This window comes from Hoplias malabaricus, chromosome 9 (genome assembly GCF_029633855.1).
Source record: "Hoplias malabaricus isolate fHopMal1 chromosome 9, fHopMal1.hap1, whole genome shotgun sequence".
In the NCBI taxonomy this organism is placed as follows: domain Eukaryota; kingdom Metazoa; phylum Chordata; class Actinopteri; order Characiformes; family Erythrinidae; genus Hoplias; species Hoplias malabaricus.
This window is the reverse complement of record NC_089808.1, coordinates 1,040,106-1,049,146: the sequence shown is the minus strand read 5'-3', so window position 1 is coordinate 1,049,146 and position 9,041 is coordinate 1,040,106. Positions and strand designations below refer to the sequence as shown.

At 41.5% G+C, this 9,041-nt stretch overlaps 2 non-coding genes across 2 annotated transcripts; both read right to left on the bottom strand.

Moving 5' to 3' along the window:
- Positions 1 to 1,948: 1,948 nt before the first annotated feature.
- LOC136707901 (U1 spliceosomal RNA) lies at positions 1,949 to 2,112 on the bottom strand. Its single transcript, XR_010804265.1, has one exon. It is a non-coding gene; the product is annotated as a U1 spliceosomal RNA (small nuclear RNA).
- A 1,409-nt stretch (positions 2,113 to 3,521) lies between these two features.
- On the bottom strand, positions 3,522 to 3,712 carry LOC136707913 (U2 spliceosomal RNA). The gene has a single exon (XR_010804277.1). It is a non-coding gene; the product is annotated as a U2 spliceosomal RNA (small nuclear RNA).
- Positions 3,713 to 9,041: the final 5,329 nt, after the last annotated feature.

The window sequence follows — 9,041 nt, the reverse complement described above, 5'->3', positions numbered from 1 at the left end:
TCGTTGGTCCTGCCCCCTCGTTATCTGATCCAGGTGTCCCTTGTCTGTGTTGTGTGTTTAAGTTCTTCTGTGTGACTACTTCTTGGTTGGACGTTTCTTTTTCCCTTCCTATGCCGGCTTTGTCTGTCTGTTTCTTGCTCTGCTCATGAGTCACTGTTTGTAGCTTGGTCCTACTGTTTTTACCTGTCTGTATCTCTCTCATTTGTTAGTACTTCCCCTTCAAGTCTGTTTGTATCTCTAGTCAGTCTTTGTCTCTCTCTCTCTCTCTCTTGTCTATTTCCCCTTCTACTCTGTCTGTGCTGTTTGGTCTGTTTAGCTGTCTGTCTGTTTCCCTCTTTAGTCTGTTTGCCAGTGAAAATAACAGATAAATAAATGACTTTAACTGTGTTTATACAATCATTAAATATTTAACTTTACAATGAGAAGGTAGACAGGTTTGGGATCAGTCCTACAGAGCATTTAGTATTGTGATATAGTCCTGGACTGTGCTTAATCCCTGTCTGGAGGACCACCCCAGTGTGTGGGTGTTTTTAAAGGCTTTTTGTTTTTTAAACCACTCTGTTAAGTTGGTTAAATTCGGCCATTAAACCAAAATAAAAAAGTCTAAGAGCTGAGCTCATCTACCAGCAACCGGAGTTTGAGTAAAAACACTAAACACATCTATACTTTAAAACTGTTTAATCACCGTTAACAAGAAAAGTCGAGACATTCGCCCATAATTACAACATTTGTGTCAATAATTCAGGTTTAAAATGAATGAACTACAAACCGATGAATGTCTGTAATTCAAAACAGCAGCGCTCTAAAGTGAAGGCGGGCTTTAGTTTCTCTGAGCGGCGATTTCACGAGCTTCTAAAGAGAAGACGTTGTTGAGTCTTGTTCTGATTGTCTTTGTTTCTCTGGCTTTAGTGAAGTGGTGATTACACGCTTTTCTTATCGTAGAAGTAATGTGACTTTAGTCCGAATGTAAATCAAAGTCAAGTCTGTGCTGCGTGAAAGGAGGTGAGGCACAGTAGTGTATGTAGATGAGCTATGGTCCGTTTGCCACATTGTTAACCTTTAAAGGAACACTATGTAGTACTTCTACCTTAAAACTACAACTTCTAAATGATTGTGATGATCCAGGGCCCTGTGACAGGGAGAGTACAGCTTCTGTGGCTGCTAGGCCGGGTCCTCGGCTGGTTTACTACATTAAGCAACTTCTGAATCACGGGGCGGAGGAATCTTGCCAGAAATGGGTAACACTTAACGGCACATGGCTCACGAAAGAATGGTTGCCTAGCGACAAGAAGAATCTAGCTCTGTATTCCTGGTTACGGACAGTATATGGCAGAGAGCACAATGATTAATACAGGACTGAATTTAGAGAATACAGTGACACGAGGACACCAGTTGGTGCAGTAAGTATTTGGTGCTAGTTAGTGATAATTTTGAGGACAGAAGTGTTATAATCAGTGTTTTTAAGGGTTAATCGGATTAGCTCACTTTTTTTGTTAGACATTTTTTAAAGGTTTTGTGAAGATCTTTCCAGAGAGCTTCCCTCCATGCAGCTCATCACACCTTCCAGAAGGGAGAGGCAAATGATGAAAAGACCAGTTCCATCTCATCTGCAGATCTACCTCCAGTCTTCCCTCCACCAGAATGTGTGACCACAACCATGTAGCTGCTGATTGAGAGTCTACACTCACTGCAAAGTTAGACTATAGACCACCAATCAGACTGCAGCTTGACTGTAGCCCACCACCATCAGAGAGATTAACCAAACCGCCCCTGGAGTTAAAGGCGTGTCAATATTTAACTGCTCTAATCACTAAAATACGCAGTAAATATCAGTTAAAGCATTCACAGCAAAAGGGACACAGTTCTAAACTCTGAATACATTTTCTCAAAGAAGAACCCTCCTCTTTAAGCTATGAATAAATTATAATCTTTCTTTGACCAGTGAAATCAGGGGAGAGCGCGAACGCAGTCCCCCACTACCAGAAATTATGCAGTCGAGATTCCCACATTTGGGGAATTCGCAGGGGTCAGCACAACCGGAGTGCAATGGCTGAGCCTCACCCTGGGTGAACCACCTTCTTGATCATGGTATCTCCCCTGCCAGGTAAGTATGAGTTCCACACGCCTCGGAGAGACACGCCACCGCGAGCTCACACTTTCACTCCGACGGTGAACGATGAATTCCTCACACACTTCAACACTGAACCCTGAACAAACACCACACACACAACCCAGCTTTCATTACTGTGTAGATACTGTTCACACACCGCGAATCAAAAAGATACATGTAGTTTATTTCTGTCGGAAACGACCAAACACGACTTCCCATGATGCACTGCTTCTGAATGTGTAATCAGCGTCCTCCCGTTTACATTCGCCGTTTTAACACAGGACCATCTCGGGGTGAAAAACGGATGTGAAGCAAAGCAACACCACGCCTTACACTCCTCAAAACACCACAGAACACACACGCAGAGTCTGTTTATTTCATTTATATGTCCATTCTTCCTCGTGGACCAAATCTACAGAGAGAAAACACATCTAGTCATTACCACACAGCGGACACTAGATGGCGCACTCCCGTTACATTTACACAGACATTTAGCAGACTCCGTTCAGAGAGCCGTGGAAACAGCCCACCCTCCGACTTCACTGAACAAGCAGGTGACAAGGGTTTCATCCTCATCACAGAACGGGCAGCACAGCCCCACTGTGTAAACCTCTCCACGGGAGATCAGCAGTCCTTTTATTGATCAAACTCTTACACGGGGTCCGTCTGCAGCCTCTGGGGGGAGGAGGGGGCACCAAACCCCTCAGTCCACTTCAAGAGAGTGAGAGACACTCAACATGTCATTGCTCAGTACAATGCAGATAGCGTCCACCAGAAGTGCAAATAGGAGCATGTTTCAGACAGGAATGCAGGAGGAAAAAGGTACAAAGAAAATGATCTAAATGAATAACAAAGTACAACAAAACAAGGCAATTCAACAGGGTTTATATATAAAATATGAAAATATACATGGCGCACTAGATGGCGCACTCCCATTATATTTACATACACAGACAACTAGCAGACGTCCTGAGACTTCAAAAGGTGTTCCTCTTTTTCAGGGAATAATCCTCTCCTCATCAGAACAGATTTTGCCACAAGTACGGATTCTGTCCTGGTCACAATCTTTTATAGACAGCCCCGTCATGGGTCCAGGGTGTGTGTGTGTGTGTGAGAGAGAGAAAGAGAGAGAGTAAATGATATTCTTCAGTGGGAGTCTGTTTTCTTGTGAGATGCCCAAATGTACCACATGTGTACACGGTCCTGATCTCAACACTGACCCAATACAGCCCCATATGAGTCTGTTGGCCACTCTCTCAAACACCACAAACTGATTATTTTTACAATTAAAACTATTATTACGTTATTAACACATTTTCCAACAACACTTCTCTATAAAACCATAGATTTAAACTACACTATAAATAACGTGTTTATATGTCAATCCCATATCTTATTTTAGACCAGTAGGGGGAGGTGCACCGTTCCCGGAAGTACTGCAATACCGGGTCGATGCGTGGAGTGGACGGAGCAAGCCCCTATTCCATCTCCCTGTTCCAAAAATCAATTTAATATATGGTCCCCGGGTAGGGGACGTATCAGATATTAAACTGATAAGAACAGATACTACACTTGATCTTAGCCAAAAGGCCGAGAAGCGATACTGAGAAAGGGCCTCAGCCTCGAGAGTCATTCTTCCAGACACACGACAAGCGGAGGGTGGACACGGGCCTCGTTTAGTTTCCATTTCTTCAATGGGCAAAATAACACAGACACACGGACTAAACTCAAACTCCGCGAGAGAAAACGGTATTTCTACACGTTTATCTTGGTCAAGGCGTTCAGGCCTGAGATATGTTAATGAGCTCCCCCAGTGTCCAATCAGAGACGCGGACACTCACTACAACCTACACAAAACTGTCAGCTCTGTACAGCCCGAAAAACACAGTAAAGCGTCTAAAACAGCGACTACTATTTCACACAATCCACAACTGACCACATAGAACAAAGACAAATAAAATATTCAGTGTTGTATTTATGTAACTGCCCCCGGTGGCGGGATGTGGTACTGCAGGAAGGAAATATAGCGTTCTCTGTTTAAAACACGAAAGAGGACTGTTAATATTTCAATATCATCTTGGTATTCGTCATATAAACTAAATGTACAAGATTATGTAGACCGTCAGTTCATGTAAACAACTACAAATACGATTTATAAAAAAGTGTAGGCCCTGTGCCGCCGAGTCAAGGCCCAGAGACGCGGTGAATTGCTCCGTTTAAAAACGTTGCTCAAACTCTAAGGAACCCAAAATATTAAACGTTACACAGGCGTCACTTTGCACACATTTCACTAAATAAACACCATTATAAATATGTACCTTGTGGCAAAAGAAGCACCGAAAGAAGTTAACAAACGGCTTGCAGTCACGAAGTCAAAAATAAATAGATATATTAATAAAAATAACACTTCACATCACGTTATCTCTTTACACAGCTTCAACATTCAGCTTGATTTACTTAAATGTTGAACGCGTGTGCACGTTTAGGAAGCCATTTCACGCTGATACGCCCTAAAACTGCCCAAGTGAGGTCTTTCACAATCAGCACAGGCCCCCTGCTCCCTTCGTAGTGCACTAGACTCTAACTAACACTGATAGGTTTGATATTTAAAGTGAAAGGGTTCATAAACCATGTGTATATTGTTTTATTTTTTGCTAAGACTTGTTTGCAGAATAATGAAAATACATCAGTCAATCAGTAAACAGCATTTACAGCCTATTTCTGATTTCCACGGTGAGCAGAATGTGGACTGATACTGAGTCATGAAATTGTAATCAGTTTTCTGTTTGTTTCACAGCTCTCAAAACGTACTTCCTCATCTAGAGCTATTAGAAATTAAGAAAAAGTAAATAAAGTGTGACTTACCAGCTTCACAACATATTTATTTATGACAGAGGTTTAAACGCCTTGCTGTTTTTCTGCCTGTTTCCTGCTCAGGGTCATGGTGAGTCAGGGGCCTACGCTGGGTTCAAGGTGGGAACACATTTGGACAGTGCACTGGTTCATTAAAGTGCATCACATACTCACACTCACTCACAGTTATGGACATTTCTGCACGGCCCCTAACAACAAAAAGCTACATTTGGTCACCTGTAGCTAACAGTGCGAGGTACTGTGACTTGTTAAAGGCTAGGTATAAAATAGTGCAAGTTCAAAACAGAAGTGGTAATAGTTGGTAATTAACAATGATATAAAAACTAAATCACGGAAGCTGAAATAGTAATGAACAGAAACCATGTAGGAAGCTTAAAACTGGGTGAGAAACATCCAAACTCTGCTACAAATAGGTGACAGTTTCATGTCACAGGGACCAGGGCAAGACTGAGAACAGCAACAAGACACAAGTTAGTTACTGCATCAGCCACGTCGCTCCCAGGTAAGATTTCAAAGCAGACTGGGGATTCGAGACGCTCTTTGTGGGCAATGCATAGACAGTGGTCAGCCAAGGAACATAAAACATCTTACAGTTTTGAAGGACATTAACCATGATGTCCAGCAGCACCATCAGCTCAGGACCGGCAAAATAATATAAATACATACCTAAGCCAAAATAGCCATAGCTTTGTTGTGGAAAGAGACCAACTGTGCACTGTGTATTTAACACCTTCCAGAATTCCTCCATCATTGTTTCTGTAAGATCTTGCATGAGGAACAATATTCCATCATTGAAGAACAACCAGACTGACCGTTCCCTTTAACCGTTTATGCACCAACTGCACACAGCAACGACTTACTTGTGTTCACCATAAAATGGCAGCTGCTGGTTCCAGGATCCAAATCTGAGAAGAGCAACGTTCTGTGATTTTGTACATGTCCAAGATGTGAGATTTATTTATTTATGCAGTTTTTACATTTACAGTCGAGATTCCCACATTTGGACTCTACAGTAGTGCAATGTCTACAGTGAACGTAGACAGTTAAGCTTTCTGATTGGCTGAGAGTCTACACTCACTGTAGAATCTAACTGTAGACTTTACTTTAGAGCGCTGCTGCTTCGAGTTAAAAACGTCCCTCAGTTTGTAAACACAGTTCATTCATTTTAAACCTGAATTATTGACACAAACGTTCTAATTATGGGCGAATTTCCCGACTTTTCTTGTTAACGGTGATTAAGCGTTTTTACTCAAACTACGTTTGTCTACTACTAATAGACAGAATGAAAAATACGCAGTAAAAATCAGTTAAAGTACGCACAGCAAAATGGAAAGTTTAACTTTCAATACATTTTCTCAAAGAAGAACCCTCCTCTTTAAGCTATGAATAAATTATAATCTTTCTTTGACCAGTGAAATCAGGGGAGAGCGCGAACGCAGTCCCCCACTACCAGAAATTATGCAGTCGAGATTCCCACATTTGGGGAATTCGGGAGGTCAGCACAACCGGAGTGCAATTTGCTGTTTGCTGATTGGATAAAAGTCTACAGTGGTCTGGGATTTAAAAGGGGGCGGTTCGTTTGTGATTGGTTGAGGTGCACGTGTTGTCTGTTGATGTTATTTCAGCTTCTGATTTGCGGGACATGAACGTGTCAAAAGACTCTATTAATGAATGCTTTGTTTTTATCTTCAGGTGTCTTCACATCTGCACTTCTGACTTTGAAGCACTTTTTTGGACGATTTTAAACCACTGCCATCTTCAGAGACTAGTTAATTCAGTCTGTATTTCACTTAATGTAACTGGTTTGTTTATTGTTTATGTACACACACACACACACACACACACACACATTTTAAATGTCTTTGAAATATTGATTGCCCACAATTATAATTTTCAGAGACGGTATTACCATGTTGCCCCTCTGTGATATTCATATTATGGATTTTTTTTAAATGTTTTTTTTTAAACACTTGAATTTAATTGCACTTAAATGTAATGGATGTAATGTACTGTATATTGGCTGTGGTAGTTGTACAAAATTACATTTTTGAATTCATTTTGTAAATAAAGGCTCTGAATCTGTTTTTAGTGTTGGACATTGACTGTGAAAAAGTGCTGAATTTTAAAAAATTGTAATAGTATTTTAAATAGTAATTAAAACTTGAATTGTCTTTCTTAAAAGATAAAATATGTCGTATGAAATGACCTGAATACAATTTTTCTTTTGTATTTTGTAGCTCTTGCCCACCCTGAAGGGGCTTGAGCACTAGGTGATGCGAGGGTGCGACTGGCGAACATTGTAACCGGCACTGGGACGGAAGTGCCTGAAACATCATCCTTAGAAGTATTTGTGGTGACCGTGGAGGTGGATCCAACAGCCCTCCCCAATGGAGGAAGCTGATGGACGTGTGCAGGTTGATTGTATACCTCTGGAGCCTTTGGCATTACAATGTCTGTCCTTGATTTTAAAACCTTGGTCCCTGCTTTGCTTGGCGTGTGCACATATTCAATCTGTGGGTATTCAGCTGGAGGGAGAACTCATGGTGCTGGAGGAAGGTCTGCTGATGAAACTGACATTGTTTTCTGTAATATTTTGGAAGGTGTTGACAGAAGGTTAATAAGTCTTTCCTGACAACGGATGAAGGCACGCACAGTCTTTGTATTGATTTTTGGTAAAGATATACCCACTTTACTCAGGACAGGATCTTCTACTAGTACACGGTGTTGTATTCTCTCATAAGCTTTGGGCTGGAACAAGCCTCGTCTGGTGCCCTTTAACCACAGAAGTTGAACCTGGGTGTACATCCACCTGTTGTGCTGAGTGGAGATATCTTGCTGTGCTGGTGCATATCGCTTAGACTCCTTGACACGCTGAATGAAAGCAGCATCAATTAGATCGTCCCTCTTTGTGCGACAGTATAAAGTGTTGCCCCAGTGTGTTCTGCACAGCTGGTTAAACTTCTGTGGTTGCTTGTCATGTTCTTCCACAGCGTTCCACGCTTCAATGAGCTTGTTCCTCTGTTCAGATGTTAAAGTTAAGCTTTCCTCAGTCGGGCCCGTCTCCACCAGCAGCGAGCAGAACTTTTCAAGTTTGCTGAAACCCGGTAGAGTGTTAGGACTACAAGCATCCTCCTACTGAAGAGTAAAGTAGTCACGTTAGTTTAAAATGCATTTACAAGCACTGGCTGCATTTTAACATTTGCACTGAGTCTTTTTGTTACTTACAAAAGCTGGATGGTTGATCTTTGAGGTCTCATCTGTGGTAAGCTTTATGTGAGCTGGGGTGGCAAACACAGCATCGACATCACCTCCCTCTTCGTCACTCTGGTACGCCTCGTCGTCATCCGGGTCAGGATGCCCAGGCTGAACCACCTCCTCCTCTGCACTGGACCATGGAAAGGGACTCTTTGTCCTTGGAGTTATTACCAACCCCTACAATTAAAATAAGGGTATTTTTAGTCTGTGCTCAAAATTAATTTTTAAATGCTATAACACCTTCATTAATTACATAGTTACATTTTCTTCACATCATGTTATTATTGTTCCATATGATATTTACACTTCATATTTATGTTTCAGAGGAGCAAAACTTTTATATAACACCTAGTTCATTTAAATATTTTAACCTAAGCCTGTGGAGAAACAAATTTACCTTCCTCTGAGTTTATCACAGCAATTAAATGAGAATCATCCAGCCACGAGGGATCATTTATGGAGCTAGACGCTGTTTCCTGGAGGGCAAATATAACAGAAATTAGTTCTATTGTATCATTACTTTCTACAATTATGTTTACTATTTATCTACTTATGTTTTAAATAACTTACTTCAGCTTTCTTGTCCTGAATATACTTTCTAAACCTCTTCATTTGAACACTGGTGATATGAGTCAAAGGTACATGTAACCACCTGCAGACAGAACCATAGGCCTTCTGGACTGCCTCTCTCTGCTCACTGCTGAATGAACCTAGCCTGGACTTCTGGGCAGAGTACTGGCCATCGAGCTCCCACATCTCCCGGAAGGTGTGATGTTCAAATCCCTTCTGTCCATATATACAA